The sequence below is a fragment of the Lissotriton helveticus genome, chromosome 4_1, assembly GCF_964261635.1.
Source record: "Lissotriton helveticus chromosome 4_1, aLisHel1.1, whole genome shotgun sequence".
NCBI lineage: Eukaryota > Metazoa > Chordata > Amphibia > Caudata > Salamandridae > Lissotriton > Lissotriton helveticus.
In genome coordinates, this window is record NC_136063.1 from 666,872,285 (window position 1) to 666,890,143 (window position 17,859).

The window sequence follows — 17,859 nt, forward strand, 5'->3', positions numbered from 1 at the left end:
TTTTAGACTGTCAGAACCAATTGTACCAATTATTAATTCTTCTAAATTTGCTTTTAATTTTGCAACATCAAGTTTTGGATTTGACCCTCTTCTATCAGAAGTCTCAGTATCAGATTCTGCACCCATTGGTGACTTATTAAAAGAACCTTCATTGAAAGTTAAATCAGGCATTTTCGTTTTCTCAAGATTAATTTCAGATAAATCTGAATAAAAATTTTCAGCAACCCTTTGAACTTCTGCATTTAAAGGAATAGTTAAACTTGTCCTGTTATTTTCTCTCTGTTCAAAAACAGGCTGAACAGGACCAATAGTTACTGGAACAGTCACAGCTTCCATGCCTTTAGTTATTTGTCGAATTAATTCTTCTTTAGATCGTAAATATTCTGAAGTATTTCCAACTTCCTCATCTCTAATTTCTCTCATTAAATTTTTAGGGGCTTCCCTTTCTTTTGGAATTAACGAAAAATGTTTACCCCCAATATAAACATCAGCATTTGTCCCAATTTCTGATTTTTCTGGAGTTTCAAAAGATTCTGAATTATTAGGGTATAATCTTGGAGATTCATTAATAGGAGGTGCACTTGGTGTGGTTTCAGTAGAAACCATCGGAGTAGACCATGATCGAGGAGGTCTCAAAGGTTCATTTCCTTTATTAGAAGTAAAAATTTCTTCTAAAACTGCATCTTCAGTTTCACTTTCTATGACTACATTATTTTTCTTTTCAGATCTTTTTTTACCAGGAGATCCCAAAACCATTTCTCTAATTAAATAGAGACCATCACACATGTCTCCCTGTCTCCACATTCGTATTCTATCTTCATGTGTCTCTCGTCTATAGCTTGGTATTTTCGGAGGTCTTTTAATACCACTCGCTTCTCTTTGAAGTTGAAACATTTCATCTTCCCATTCAACTAATGCTTCAAATTGAGTAGGTCTTGGTTTTGGAATAAGAGCATTCATCTTTTCTCTCAAATTTCTTAAAATTTTTATATTAAATGAACCATATTCAGGCCAAGTCAAAACACCATCGTCTTTAGTGTAATGTTTCCAGACATCAAACCATAAAACAGTATGATATCCATATTCACCTTCCATATACGCTGCAGGTGTTTTATATTTATGAAGCAATTTACCACCTCGCTTTTTTATTTTCTTGTCAGGTGAAATAACATTTTTAAACTTCTGAAATATTGTAGGCTTTTTCTCAACATGTTTAAAATAATAACTCATTTTTCAAATCAAATCCAATTAAAGGAAATGATCGTAAAATATTTCCTGGATGTTCCGTAACGCTAGCCAATCCGTACGCGAAACACACCAACAAGCCAATCAGAGTTGAGCTACTTCACTACCTTGCTCAACGAATAGAAATTGTTCTTTCTCAAAGAACCAATCAGTTTACAGCACGTCAGAGTTACGAGAGCCAATCAGAACACAGCCTGTGACGTATGCTACCCAATCACTGCGCGAACCGTGTGACGTATACAGCTACTGCGGTTTCTCGTGTCTCTCTCTCAGCTCTCACCCCTCCTTTACAAAAACTTTTCACAGCGCCATTTTAAGAACGCTTTTTCAATGAAAAATTAATTCAACAACCACAAGAAAGACTCATCTGTCTGTTTCTCTAATAATATGATAGAATTTCAATCATACAAGAATTCTATATGTGGAATAGACGACGCTATTCTCACAGAATATACAATTGCCAATAAAGTAATCTTTTTACTCTACCCTTCAAACAAGTAATAATGAACTCATTTCCCTCAGAATGCACATCCAAGTGACAATTCAAAGTTTAACTTGAACACCATTACAAAACAATTACGCACTTTCAAACGGAAAGTATCCCTAATCAAACACACATGAAATCCGTACAGGACTCTCACCTGTTTATAGATATCATGCACCGTTAGTAAAATAAACGACGTTATCCGTACAGGACTCTCACCTGTTTATAGATATTAAGCATGTTATCCGTACAGGACTCTCACCTGTTTATAGATAAACATACACCGGCGTTATCCTACCCTTCACTCAAGCTTGAATATATACTATTACTCTTATCACAGTGAGTTTTAGAGCGGGCTCATTGTCCCTATACTCATGCTGCTCAAATTTCTTAGATAATCCTCACTATACAACATTCACACCTAGCCCTACTATGTGTTGCACGGCGACAACACTTGTGATACACGGCGATACCACTACTCTGAAACAGATCAAATGTGCTGTGTGACTACCTTCTCATCACACTAATTTGTACCGGTACAACAAGGAATTTTCACGCAGCTGGAAAAAACCTTACATATAGCACGAAAACGGATTCAACATATGTTAGACATCGATCCTATGTAACTACCGTATATGTTGGTTACCATAGCAACCATCAAATTCTGCTACTAAGGTAATTGATCCAGCGGCCTATAGAAAATATGTCATAAATTACGCTACCCAACTCTACAACTTATACTATTTATCACTAATTAAACACAAAGGCTCATTAATCAAACATGACATATTATGACCAACTGAACCATGTGGCCTAATTAACCTATTCACAATTTATATACATTTATATACAACCGCGGTAAATGGATATCATCATTTCAATAAATCTAACTATTTATTAAGCCACTTATGGCGATAGAATCTAGCTAATGGTAACCTGAACCCATGAAATGTCAAGACCAGCTTGTTTTCAAAAGTAAGATTTTATTAGCTATTTATTATAATTTCATAAATGTAATTTTTATTAAAGCATTTTTATTAGAATCATTGCAAGTATAAACTTTATAAGTTTCAAAAATTATTATTGCAAAGGTATTTATTAGTTTGGCATTTTTCCAAAAGCTAAGTCCCTAACTATGCTAAATAAATGAAAATAAAGTAAAGTCTTTGAGGGCTCTTACGTGTTCCAAGTAAAGTCCGTCAGCACGACACCCTCTTCCAAAGGTCAGCAAAAGCAGTAGCAAGCAAGCAAGCATAACCCTTCCACGGGGATTGGGTTTTTATACCTTAGTAAGCTAACTAATCTAAGTAGAAGTAATTCTTTTCTGCAAAAGTCGGAGTCCCATTGGTTCAAAAGTGACAAGTGACATGTCACCTCATTTTCAAAACATCAGTTCCGTCACTTTCTTAGAGTCCATTGTCTCTAGCATTCGAGCTCCGAGGCTTCCTCAGATTGCAACATTTTCTTGCATAAAATTTGACATCATGTCATTTCGCTTCCTCGGATGCAAAGTTATCAAATGTTCCTCCTGCCGGTTCCTGGCCTTGGCCTTGTCCGAGTAGGAGACTGTTAGAAACACACCACGCTTTCCAAATGTTACCATCGAAAGGAAATCTTTCTTTGAAAGGACTCTCTCTTGCTCCGTGCAGAAATTAGTTGCAAACTCGAGTAAACTAGGCCCAAAGCAGTCAATTTAACGTCCACTAATATATAAACAAACACAAAAGAATAATTAATGTAAGAAATATTATTCGTTCTGTTGCCACCCAGCAAATACTAATGATTAACCCATTAGTCTAAATTACCTAGCCAAAGCAAACAATTAAAGCAGCATTATATCTACCAGTCTTCTTAAAATCCATCGAAATTCTTTATGCACCTATAGAAAATAGAGTGACACCACGTAGACAAGGGAAGCAAAAAATAGCACTTGCATACTTTTAAAAATAGCCACAATTAGTTATAACATGACAAAAAGACAAAATTAATTTATTAATTTGCACGAACAAAAGATGCAACAAATATGCACGTTTATGAGCACACATGTTGTTATCCCGCGTGTAGTGTAAGTTTAATCTAGGTTGAATTAATACAAACACATCACCAAACGTTAATAAAGTTATTTTTCATTATGGAAGTGTGACTTCACGAGTTGAAATAAAATTATTTCTAAATCTCGCTCCATCACGGGTACTACATAGAATGTATCCGGACCACACAAACCAAAGCCCTGAATGTAGACAACCAGATGCGCATTTCATTTATATGATATGGGATTGTCCAACAGTGACACAATACTGGTGGATGGTGATAGACTGCATACAAACTGCCACAGTGTCGAAAATACCAATAACTATAAAAGTTGTAATACTGGGAATGCTTCCTACACCTAGATCCAAAAATCTCAGGGGAAAGGTTTTCATATTAAATAAAAAATAGAGATAAGATAGCTCAGCCAGGATCCCCCTACAATCGAGGGATGGTTAAAAGACCTGAACGAATGGACAACTGCAGAACTATTTCGAGTGAAAAGGGTCAGAAAGGAAGATGAGATAGAAGAGGATGCGCTGGCCTGGACCCTCATGATAGCAGATGCAAAACAAACCCCTACCCCAGATGAGGAGCTGATCGGGGACTGACTGGAAGAGATAGGTACAGAGGGAATGCCCAGATGATTTGTAAACAGAGAATGCAAGGTCTATTTACGTATAACTATGGAAAGTAGGATATGTTGCTCCTATTTTTACTGCGAATTGGCACAACAAGAGGGAGGGTGTGAGGAATGTTTTCTTGTTGGTAATATGGCACGAACAGCATGTGATTTATATGTTTCATAATGGGAGCTCAAAGTAAATAATGTTGTGATATAGAAATAAGGATGTCTCGGAAGTCTAGAGACGATGTATATGAAAGCTGATACGACATATGTAAAATGTTATGATACGATGCGAAAATGGCAATAATTGTGTATTAATTTATTTTTTAAAGTATACACTAGTGATATTTACCTTACAGGCCCTGAGTACACTTTACTAGGGACTTATAGGTAAGTTAATTACAGCAATTATGAGTATAGCCCATTTTTACATATTTTAGGGGTCAGAGCACATGCACAGACACCTGGTTAGCGGATTTCCAGTGCCCAACCAGCATCAACAATCTCTAAAAATTGAAGTGATCATGCAAAAAGAGGCATTTTCCTACTGATGGCCATGAACAACGGCTGGTAAACTGAATGTGTGAGTGGTCATAGTGAGAATAATGATAACAATTTTATATCAAAAGAGTGCTGATGTCTAATAGAATTTTTCAGTCAGAACTCCAATTGCACTAACACTGAACAGAAGGAAGAACAAAGGAATCCTGTTCAAATTGAGTCTAAATCGTAGAGGGAAACAGCCTCCACACATCAATGAAAAATGTCAATCCCTCAAATGGATTTAAGTATGTAAATCTGAATGTTTTGGAAAAACTGAACAATACATATTGGGGAATCAAGAGATAATGATCCTGAAAGAGTGCAATGCAATGGCTAGGTTCTGTCATAAGATGGTACAGCAAATTTGCCTTTTCTGGACCCTAGTTTTCTTGGTATTAAGATACACAGTGACAGTGCTATTGCCCCAAAATGGCACAGGTAAAGTTGGTTTTACCCGCATGTTCTATTTTACTGTTACTGTCCAGTAAAACCATTGTAGTTGTAGCAGAAAATGCCCCTTTTTCATAGAAGTCAAATGTCTCATGTGGGCCGCAATACATAGTTGCACCACCCCACAGGTTATCAAAAATTGCCTTTGCCTTTCATGAAAAGCCTGATTTTATATACTTATGAGCCACTTAAAAGATTGCATTGCAGTTCCAAAGGGCACGGTGCTATTATATAAAAATAGGATGCACAGTGTAGGCTTTGCTAAACCTTTCCTTTTAAAAGACCCAGGGGGGTTTGAATCTTCTTGGATTTCTATATTTTCATTTTCTGCATTGGAAAATGCTTGGGAAATGTTTCACTTTCAGAGTTATTTTTTGATTACTTTTTAAAACTTGATTTAATGGTTGAATCAGATTTTTAATAGCCTAGTTGGAAGGGTAACTTGATACACCTTTGCACTGTGGCACCTGACCAAAACTGGGCTACACCTATTTGTGCAGAGAACCATAGCCTTCCTCAAAGACCAGGAAGGACACATTGGAGGTATCTGCTGTCATCTTAGCAGCATTTACCTATTTGGAAGTGACCACGAACAGTTGACTGAACAAAGGGCAGCTTTAGCAATACCTCTTATAACTTGGAGATGCCAGGGTAGGCTTCTACTATTTATTTCTATGAACCTCATAGACAGCCAGGCTCCAGTCACAAAAGGATAGATCAGCTTGGATCCTATCAGGTGAGACAAGAGCTCAACTACTTAAAGACGTCACTAAAAAGAAGAAGACAGGCCCGCTTGAGGTCAGAAGAGTTTCATCACATTAAAACTGGGGCTTTTGGGTAAATGTACAGCCAGACAAAGAGGAAGTGCTGCAGAATTAGGTGGGGACTTTGAAAAATATTTATTATAGGGTACCAGAATTTCTCCAATTACTGGCTAGTGGAAGGACACATTTGTCACCTCGACCACCACTTCCTCAAAACATTTCAGGACTTGAGAAGACTCAACCTGAAAAAGAAGGCTGTGCTGGAAGAAGACTCCTAACTCCTGCTTGAAGATGAGGATTCACTAATGGACTCAAGGATCCAATGACATAAGGATGCCTCAATCATGCTGCCGCAGAAGGACTGAAACTAATCTCTAAACTTGAAGTGGGTGGCCTACTGTTTACCTGACTCAGGGACACAAAATGCAGAGGTAATCCTGACTTTACGAGCCCCCAGCCAACTGATGAGAACTGGACTCTGTAGCAGACCTAATTGAAGCGAGACATGGTACTTAGAGGCCTACCATGAGGAACTAAGGGCAGTAGAACTGTCCAAAATAAACTATTCAAGGAGAAAAATGGGGCTTACTCACTTTATCCATCTCCAGAGAAGCAGGACAAGGTACTAACGTTTGCCAAGCGATTTATATATTATGTGGGCAAGTAAACCAGGTTCACCTGCAGTGCTTATTGACTCATTTAAAACTCATTCAGAAATACTTCACAGCAAAGGTATCTGGCCTCGTGTAGTCCTGTCATGCTAAAGATTGCAGCCTTTCCTCGCTGAAGGATTTTGACTACCATGATGTGACTGAGTCCGAAGGCAAAACCTTGGACTGGGGTGAACCAGAAAATCAATCCTACCCATTAAGCAAACTTGATGACTGTGAAATCCAGGGTTGTCCCAATCAGAGACTTTACCTCAAAGCTAACCGATAAGCAAGAGCTTGATAACATTGTATCCTACTACAAGGCATTACCACCAGCCACAGCCTTGTCCATAGCCCTTCAAGAAGAATTTGACTTCCATTTCAGAGGCTAAATCAGAAGGTAAAACCTTTAACTAGGGTGACCCGCTTGGTGTTTACAACTTCCACTGCATTGCGCATATTCTGCATTCACACCTAGGGGCATATTATCAACAACGAGCGATAAATATCGCTTAACGTGTCTAGCGCGTTTTTCATTATCACCGTATATCGCCGGATCCCATCATCATGTTAGCGGCGTATTTGAAATGATTTGCCAACAGGCGATGTGAAATTCTGCGATTTTCATCAATATCGCATGAAAACCAGCGATGTTAGAACTGCGCTGAAGAAAATGTTGTTAATAGGGAGAAGTGGAAGTAACCTTACAATCCACCTCCCATATGCACATGGCGAAGTCGAGAATTTTGTAGACGTTAGTTTTCTGCAATATCCGTGCTTAGCGCGTATTTTTTCATCACTACCCGGAAGAGGTGTGGCGCCGCGGCTAGGGCGACTGACTCCAGAATCTGGGGATCACGGTTCGATCCCCGGTGCCGGCGGCAGATTAGCCCAGCACCATGTGACTCTGGGCAATAGCTTTCTTACTTGATGTGTGTTTATGGAGTTCAGTGAGGGATATGGTAATAGTACCTTCAGTTGAAAGCGATCACAATCTGCTGTCCCTCACCTTAGCCCCTTGGTGGTCTGTTAGGAGTGGTGGTCCCGTACTTAGTTCAACAGTTGGCCTAGGCGAGTCGGAGGTATCCCTTTGCGGTAGACGCCTGAAGTGGCCAAAACTTCTTTTGTCTGCCGATAAACTGGAGGCTGTGTCCCAACTTCTGGCCTTAGCCCATCAGAAACTGGGCACAGTTGATGGGGGTCTGGGGGAGACATGTGAAGTATTTTGTAACTTAACTGGGGCCTTGACAAATTTGCTTACTGTGCCCCAGAGGCATAGTGGGGCGAAAGTAAGGGCCAACACAAGAGACGGCTGGTACACTCACAACTGCAGGGAGGCGAAGAAAAATCTAGTTGAGGCTGTTAAAGCAAAATCCCAAGTTAGGATAAGGGAGGCAAGGAAGGTTTACTCCAAGTCAATCCAGCTAGCAAAGAAGGAATGGGAGGAGAAATTTTGGTCGGACTTGCTCACTGCCAGTAGAGATAAAGATGCTAGGGGTTTTTGGAAATTGATAGGCTCTCGTAATAGACCCGACGACACCCTGAGAACTTGCACTATTCCACCCCAGGCCTGGTTCCATCATTTCGGGGCCTTATATTCAGCGATAGAAGGGCCCCTAAGTGAGCCAGCTGTACTCTCCTTCCCAATGGACTATGGTACTTTTGACTTGTTTACACCACGGGAGGTTGAGAATGCAATCAAAACCGTGGTCCCACTGAAGGCTGCTGGTCCTGACGGGCTCCCAGGGGATTTGTTGCGCGCTTACCCATCTGATTGGGGCCTAATGATCTCGGCCCTCCTGAATGCCATCCTGGAGGATGGCCCGACCCCCGAGTCATGGAGAGGGGCAGTGGTAGTCCCCATCTACAAAAAGGGAAGTAGAGACACCCCAGGGAACTACAGGCCTATAAGCCTGATCGATTCTACCCAAAAAGTAGCTGGAAAGGTTATCCTGGGGAGAATCCTTCAATGGGTGGATGAGAACCAGGTCTTATCAGACTTCCAAGCAGGCTTTCGCTCAGGTACAGGCACAATTGAGCAGGTCTTCAGGCTTTTACTCCTGTACTGGAAGGTGGTGGAGCTAGGCAAGGGCAGTCTCTATTTGGCCTTTATCGACTTGAAGACTGCCTTTGACCTAGTTCCCAGGGAAGAACTTTGGAGGGTTCTCCACCGAATGGGCCTCCCCCTGTACATTTTGTTTCTTCTCAGGAAACTTCATATGAACAATTTTGCTCAGGTCCGTTGGGGGAGAAACGGCGAAACAACAGATAGGATCCCGGTCTGTAGGGGTGTCAGACAGGGGTGTGTGTTAGCTCCCACACTCTTCTCTTTGTATGTAAATGGTGTGGTGGAGCATCTGCTACAGGAACCCGCGGATGCACCATGTCTGGGGGGTGTACGCATCCCAACATTGTTGTTTGCGGACGATACTCTCCTTATTTCAAAGACCCCCCAGGGGCTCCAAAAGTTGTTGACCCGTTTTCAGGACTTCTGTGTATCCAGAGGGCTGGTGATAAACGTAGAAAAAACAAAATACTTGGTACTACGTCCACCAAGGAAATTAGGTCGCCCTCCCATTCTGAATTCGGTCCCTTTGGAGAAAGTGACAGAATTTGATTACTTGGGTCTACGTTTAAATGATTGTCCCAGGGGGGGTTGCGCTGTGGGTACCTGCGGTTCTACTACCTCCGTTCTAGGGGTAAACACAAATGTTGGCTCTCTCAGCAGTGCTTTTAACGAGGGTTTTATTGGTATGTATGTTTTTCTCTGCATACCAATCACAGTGTTCAGGGTAGGGAAATATAAGTCTCTTGAATGGGGGGAAATAAATTCCAAGTCCAGGTAATTCAGGCTGGGGTGTCCGTGCTTTAGGCTGACTCTGTGTAAGGGTCCGGGCTTGGTGGATTCCCCTTCGCCGGCGTCTCCCTCGTCAGCACGGTCGTTGACCCAGAAAACAAACAAAGGACATATATTGGGTTACTGAGACGTCCGGTATATACAGTGGAGGGTAGGGGAGGTGATGGAAACCAAGTGTCGGTGCTATATGCAAAACGTCACGCAGTGCTCTCAGTGCTCGTGAAGGGAGGGGCACCTGGGACGCCTTAAACACTCGGCAGCGGATGCTTTTAATCGGTATGGCTATTCCGACCCACCCACTCCGCAACTCTGCCCCGTACCTTGTTAAGCCACGTTCCTCCCTCGGGACCGTGGCGGGGCGAAGGGTGGAAACGTTGGCCTCCTGGCTTGTAGAACTCCGCTGGGCTCGTCTGCTCTCCGACCTCTTCCTGCTTCACCTCTGCGCTCCTTCGGGTCCTCTGCACACCGTCTACCTAGAGGGAAACGCCGTCCGTCCAGGATGAGGTACTTCCGCCTTTTGACGTCGCGCCTTGGAAAGGGGGCGGAGCTGCGCCGTCCTCGTCGTTCCAATTAAAGGTACCACGTCCCTTTTCTGCGGGTGTCCAGCAATCGTCCTTAATCTCTTGCCACTCGTTCTCGGGCAGCTGTAGGGACAATGGGCAGGGTGAGAGAGCAGTAGTTGACCACCACTCCGAGTCAGTACGGGGCTCACCCGGTACCCCACCGTCACAATGATAAAATGACCTGGTCTTCACATATCAACAAGATGGTCCTCTGCCACAAAAGGGTAGGGGGTGCTTTACTCAAGGAATATCATGCATCCCCCAGATCTACAGTGGCTCCTGCAATTGAGATCTACAGGGCAAGGGGGGTCACTTCTGCCCTGTATGGCGCGGAGCTATGGGGCCATTGCAATTTAGACTTCCTGTCTAAGACTGAAAACAAGTTCCTGAAGGACCTCCTAGCTCTTCCCTCGAGCACCCCCACAGTCCCAGTGCTCTTGGATTTGGGCTGCAAAAGCATCAAAGACCAGGCCCGTCTCCGCCCATTGCTTTTATGGTCCCGCATATGGAGGGTTCCGGAATTAAAATCCTATGCCGACGGACTGTCAGAAATAATAAACATGGGGAGCTGGAACAAGATCAAGTGGCTGAGGGACACTAAAACCCTTTTGGGGGAACTGGGTCTAGGAGACAGCTGGACTACGAGATCTGCTCCTCCTAAGGCAGTCCTTAAAAAACTATATTGGGACTGGGTCTCTTGCGAACTAAATGGGAATCCTCACCATTGTAACTCGACTGCAGCGTTCCTTAAAATAAAGGATGTGGCATTATATGAACCTTACATGGACCTAATTACTATGCCAATGGATAGGGCCCTCTACTTTAAATTTAGAGTTGGTACCCTTCCGCTAAGAGGAACCATATCCAAGTGGAAGACCTATGCCCATTTATCTCCCTATTGTGCTTGCTGCCCAACTAGATCGGAGACGGTGGCACACATACTTTTTGAGTGCCCGGACTATATCCATCCAAGAAGATACTGGCTGAAACCCCTTTTTAAACGCCTGGGAACACGCTTGCATTCGGTGGCTCTCCGAATCTTATTGACTGATACCTCTCCTCTCATAGTTTGTGGTGTTTCAAAATTTTTAAAACGTTCTTGGTTAATTCGTTGCAATAGACTGTGTATCTCGGTTTAATTCTTTTTTAGTTAATTTATAACAGTGTGATTCCCAAAATGTTATCTTTTTTAACAAAAATGTATGACATAATTGTATCTTTTGTAAATGTTGCTTTTTTAAACATTTGTCATGCTTGTAAGATGTCTTTGCATATCGAATAAAGCTTTCAATCAATCTTAATCTTCTCAACGGCCCCCAGCGCCTAGAGACCCTTACGGGTGATTGTGCTCTTTACAAATGTGGATTATTATTCTATTATTCTGGGCCGGCTTGCAAATACCTCGAAGTGCAGTTAGCGGGTATTTTCCTGTTGGTTCCTGAAGGTATGCCTAATTTGCATCTCATTATCGATGCAAGGCAAGGCGTTTGGAAAACGGCTGCCAAAATGCGCTAATGCATGTTAGCGCCGCCTTGTTAATAGGGCGATGTAATTTTCGCCGCTTTTTTAGCTATTAAAGCCAAAAAAGCGGCGAAATAGCCCTTGATAAAATGCCCCCAAATTCCCAGTCAACCATGAGCAGTACCTTTTTATTAAAGCTTTATTTTTTTCATGGCACTTTTTGCCTTACATTAAAAAAATACATTTATATCTCCAGTACCCCTTAACTTATTCTACTGAACGTAGTGTCCCTTTCCCCTTTAAAGTTGCCTCTATTTTTCTAAAGTGGTTGGGCTATTTTGTTAAATTGTGTTTTTTTAAATTGTTGATAGTGATTCAAAATAACACATACTTCTTTTGGGGGTGTTTGGTGCCTGTGCCATAGATATCAGATGTAGAGCAGAGATTCTTGCAGTTGAATTTTTAGGTTGGTAGGCATAACCCCACCCAAATGTTGAAACCCCATTCCTGACAGGTGTGATACCAACGGTAATATCAATATTTTTATGTAGAGCAGACCTTACAGGATCTGTAAAATTTGGAATTCCCATCCAAAGAAACCACCCAAAGAAAATGTTATACCCAGCTCTGAACAAATAATTAAAATGGACCATCTTTGTTCCAGTAAACAAAGGCCACTGAAAGGTGGGGGAAAACATAGCATATAGGTAAAGCTGATTATTGCCTTGCTGTTAATTCTGTAAAGCGCTGTAACACCTCAGCAGCCAGCTAGCTCGATATAAAACCTTTAAAATAAAAAATTCACATTGTATGACTGGGGAATAAAATACAGACCCGTTAGGAGTCATTTATCGATTCCTAAGGAATAATAATACTAGGTATGATGAATGCTGTCTTATAAAATATTTGGAGAATTAAGATTTTGGGTTGCAAATGCTAGTGATGTTACCATAGGTCAATAAACGAAATACTACATCCTGATTGGGTATCAACTTTGTCCTGAATAGTGAGTTTTCGATGCTGACTCATAATAATATTTACTTTTGACGTGCTTATTTGTGCTCTCAGGAAATATTCTATGATTGAACATTCGGGCTAGAAATTGTCAGGGATGCTGCTATGGGCTTAGAAGCCTAATAGTTTATCCTGATTGGACACCCCTGTAAACCAATGCAAGCGGAAGTTATATCTCGATATAAAGTGATATCTAAATATGATATACCTTACCTTAGGAATTTTTCATTGTAACCGATGCAAAGTAGTGAATATACCCAGAGACTTGGACTATCCTCACTGGCTGGAGTATGACATTAACTTACATATATTTTTGTGGCTAAGATGACACCAGTTTAGGCATAGCACACAGCAAGGTAGAAATACCTGTCGGACCACAGTGAAAACGAGTCGAGACAGTTTGCTTTCTGTATGATTGAACCTGATTGGACTGTATCTTTCATCTTTTCCGATTGGTCTAGAAGATAGCATAAATAGCGAACGTGATTTCCAGTCAGTTTTATCCTGACTTTAGAAGATGGAGGTTGTCGTGCTCTTTACTCGATGGATATGAAAGTACGTGGCTTAGGTTGAGTGATTTTTTTGATACTGTGGTGGCCCCTTCGTTTGGATGATACGTTTGACAGAAGAACGAGTCTATATGGATATATTCTAAGGGATGATACAGACGTAGGCTTATTTGTGTAATTACGAATTATTGGCATAATGATAACTTATGGATAAGAGGATACATAGTTTTTTTCAACCTTTTGGGGCAATGATATGCTATTGTTATTGCACATGTGGGGTAGTTTTTGTTAAAATATGGATATTGGAGCTGTGAGCAAAAGCAGATAGTGGGTGACAGAGGTTCTATTCTGTTTACAGATTCGTCTTGAGATTTCTTGAAACAATCCACTTTTCCCTCGGACGACGAAGGGCACACATATATGAATTGAAGCTTTATATTTAGGACGATTCTCTCTGATGTAAGTAGTGTAGCCCATCTCCCTTATACACTTAAGGATTTATATAACATACATTTACTTCCACTAAAATACTGTTCAATGTATCTGTTTTACAGATGATTTTCCAATGATTTGGTTCCAAAGAGCAGAAGCTGTTTTTTTCCAGTTACAACTAAGGTCTGGAATTAGATTACTAATCACAAGTGAGTAGTGAGGAAAAAGGGGGGTTTATCTGTGTAACTAATATATCATATAGTTAAAAAGAGGTTGAATATAGCTATAGAGCTCCTCTATGAGGTTAAAAGAGTTTCTTAAGGACCCGGACAAACCTAACCCATTGTAGTCTATTTATATTGCAAGCCTATTACTATAGGTTACACTCTTTTGGACTCGGGTGCATTTTTGTAAACAGACAAGTAATGTTTAGTGCTCTTTTTTGGGGCTGAAAGAGACTTCAGAAATAGGACATTAGAGAAAATTGACTATCAATAAATCATGTTTTGTATACAGTATTGGAGGTCAACTTGGACTTTTGATTAAAATGATTATTTATATGAAACATGTACTTTACGGGTAACAAACCACTTACACATGTATATAGGACTAAGTTCAAGTGGTGGAGTCACACTGTTTCTTCATATTTATTAGGTGCATTTATTTCTTATATTTGTATGAAAGCAATGTCTGTGTTTCTTATGTACATTTTTGACAATCATTGTAACAATATTATTGTATGTGTTTATTTTTTAACCATTTCAGCCCTGATGAAGTCCTTGTAGAATGAAACGCGTTGTCTGGGCTGAACATGTATATGTATCTGCAAAAGGAATACAAATAAATCAAGAAGATTTTTATCATAAACCACGTGACTATATTGCATGATTAATGACAACTCCTGATGATTTTGGTTGAACAGATTGTGGACATTGTGGTCATGTAATTGTGATGTTTTGATGTTATAAATGTTAGGAATCAAGCACCTCATCAAATGAATACTGTATGTTTAGATAACAGACGTTCATGTGTTATTTTTTTCAATAGGCCTTTTTGTGGTGATTCTTTGGCAATAGGATCACAACCAGTTGAGGGTCTATTCTTAGATTACTAAAAAATACAAATAGATACTAATGCGACGGTTGGGTAGCCTTATTGCCTGTTTTCTCTCTTGTATAAATTGTCTGCAACTACGTTGTATCAATTCGAGGTTTCACCATAGGTCATTCTCCCATTCAGGTCTACTTTCCCATTCATAAACTATATTCCTAACCATTCAATATAGCAAATGTATTCATTAGCTATCCAGTTAAAAGGTCACAAATAGTTTAAATGCTGAATCTACATATGTGAACTTGTTCATTATCCTGCTAAATGACATATTTCTAATCCTTTGTTAACAGTGATCTTAAAGACTCTGTGAACACTTTGTGCCATTTACTAGGGGTTTATAGGTGAGTGAACTGTGGCATTTTTAGTATACCAGTTTAATTATATACACTTTAACACTGGTTTACAGATGTAAAGTGCATAGAGTTCTACAGCAAGCAAATATCTGGAGGGACACCACGCAAAAGATGTTCATTTCCTTAACTGGGCATTACCAAGCGTCATGGAGATCATTCTGTTGATGTGGCCCTACCTACTGCTGGTGGGATGTACCCTCCCTTGATTATTTACAATGAAGGAAGGACTACAGAGGTTGCTGTTCCTATTTTAATCTACAGAGGCCATTTTCTCAACAATTGTAATATAGGCAGCACTTCAGAAAAATGTTGAAATAACAATCTAATGATATCCTAAAATAACCCATAACTGAAAGTAAATTGAATTGCTTCATATTTTCATTTTTATGACCCTTGGCTATGTCTATATGAACTTCATTTTCTGAAGTGGGCTAAATGATACTAATGGTGCTTATTACTACTATGCTACATTTGCTGACTGGTATCCTTTTGGGATCAAATAGTTGAGATGAGACTGGATTGTCTTCCAGATGCAGCCTATAAACCAAATAGATTTTTGCACATTTGTTTTTAGACATGTCAATTGCTATAGTACCTTTAAATTAGGTGAATACACATTGCAAGGGAGTATCACAATGTGAAACACAGAATTCCGACATTGCTATTACGAAGGCTGACATTTTGAAGAGCATAGTCACTTTTTAATTTAAAAAAAACTCCTAGTTGCCCTAAAGAGAACTTGGCCAAAAGGGTTTCAGGAGCCCTGTGGTGAGCTGGAATATTGGAGAATGTAAACCCCCTAGTGGAGCAAATAGTGAAAATTAAGTCTATGCTGGAACACTCTAATTCTGCAGGGGAATACCTACTGAATGATATGGAGGTAAGTAGAAGAATAAATACAATGATGCAGCAACCATTCAACGAGTTGAAAACTCGCTCTTGCACAGAGGACATTTATATTTGAGAGCTATTGGAATGTTTGTGGTGAAGATGTTTCTCGTCTCGTCTAGGAGATAACCACTGTGAAGTGATACTGGACAGTATATATGATGTGAACTTGATGAGACTGTGCTGTAAATAGAGACTAAGAAGCATCCTGGCCAAGTGTCATTATTATTTTTCTAAGAATGTGAAAGTACTAGAAGTGAAGAGAATAAGAGAGAACTCTCTTCAGGGCCACTTCTGGCAGGTTCATTAGGAGATACCAACAACTATGCTTCAGAGACTCTTGCTCAGATCTATCACAAACAGCCTTTGGAGAGAGAATATAATATATCCATGGACCTTCCCCTTTGACCTTGTGTTTGGGAAAGGCAAAAAAACATTATCTCACTGATGCATAGCAGGCAGTTTTTTTTATTGAAAATAGAGGCTCGTAAAATTGACTCCCTGTGATGATGATTATTGTGTGTTCTCTGCGCCAAGGCATCATACTCAAAATGACATGGGCCCATAGCTCAGAATGAGATCTAAGAGGGAGAAAGATGCCAGAAGGAGATTGCAGAAACTAGTAGCTTCCCTAAAGAGTTGTGGGCTGCAGAAGAACTCAAAGCACACTTCATATATTTTTTCAATGCCTTAGCATTCTATGGGTTTGATTTAGACCTAGGTGGACTGGTTACTCTGTCACAAACGTGATGAATATCCTGACTGCAAGTTACAAGTTCATTATAGCCTATAGCACTTATACGACGGATGGGATATCTGTCACATTTGTGAAGGAGTAAACCATCTGCTAAAGTCTAAATCAGACTCTATGTTTTCAGAGGTGGAATTGCCATTCATTCCATTGATATCAGAGAATTCAGAGGTTAATATGAAGTAGGCGTTCTGTAAGCAGCAGGCAGAGGAGCAGCAAATCTCTTTAGCATACCGACGATTATTTCCCATGGAAGAAGGAAGTGATTAGTATTCTTGTGTACCCCATATAGGGAGGATATCTTCTCTTACTTAATCAGCAATCATTTAAGCTTCAGGTTTGTAGCTATTTACTTGGCTTCTATTTCTGCATTCTATTATTGTTTGCAAGGGGTGTTGTGGGGTTGGAGGGATTGATTTGGTAAAAGTTCTGGTTGCTGACTAGGAATTTCAACCCTATTAAAGTTGCAAAATTGTCCTTGTTAGCTCAATGTGCCACACAATACAAGAAAGCTTAACTTACCAATTATAAGAGATCTGCTTCTGAAAGTCCTTATACTAAATGCCTCCAAGAAATTCAGTTCATGTGTGAAGAGCAGCTGAGGATGAGACATAGGCTATACCCTGAAGCATTCCATTCGTTAGTAAATACTAAGCATAATGGAATGGGCAATTTTATACATTGTAACTCACAATTTTCCTTAATGGAGTCAGTGAGGGTTATATGGGGTAGATTTCTTCTGCTCAAGGGTACCGTGTGAAGTACAGAAATGACGTTGGCAACAGTCTACATACCTAACATTGAACATGAGCCCTTTCTCAAAGACTGACCTAATTTCAGCGGTGATATTCTTTGCTTGGGATTTTATTCTTATCTGGGATGCCACATTAGGTAGATATGATACACAAATACTATAAATAAAGCCTCCTCAAATAAAGCTTTAGGACAGAAGGGAAGAAAAGGTCAAAAAAGCATTTTTATTTTTTATGAATAGATTATATTTTTGTAAGAAATTATGTGGACCCAGTACACCCACAGATAGAAATCGGCTTAATATCTATCTTTGATCACCCCCCAGAGTTGGCAAAGTTTGACCTGGGACAATAAATGCTTACGCAGGGATAAT

General features: G+C 40.2%; 1 long non-coding RNA gene across 1 annotated transcript; it reads left to right on the forward strand.

The window, feature by feature from the left end:
* Positions 1 to 13,206: 13,206 nt before the first annotated feature.
* Positions 13,207 to 13,835, forward strand: LOC144827287 (uncharacterized). Its single transcript, XR_013610118.1, has 3 exons — positions 13,207 to 13,242; positions 13,555 to 13,655; positions 13,751 to 13,835. It is a non-coding gene; the product is annotated as an uncharacterized LOC144827287 (long non-coding RNA).
* Positions 13,836 to 17,859: the final 4,024 nt, after the last annotated feature.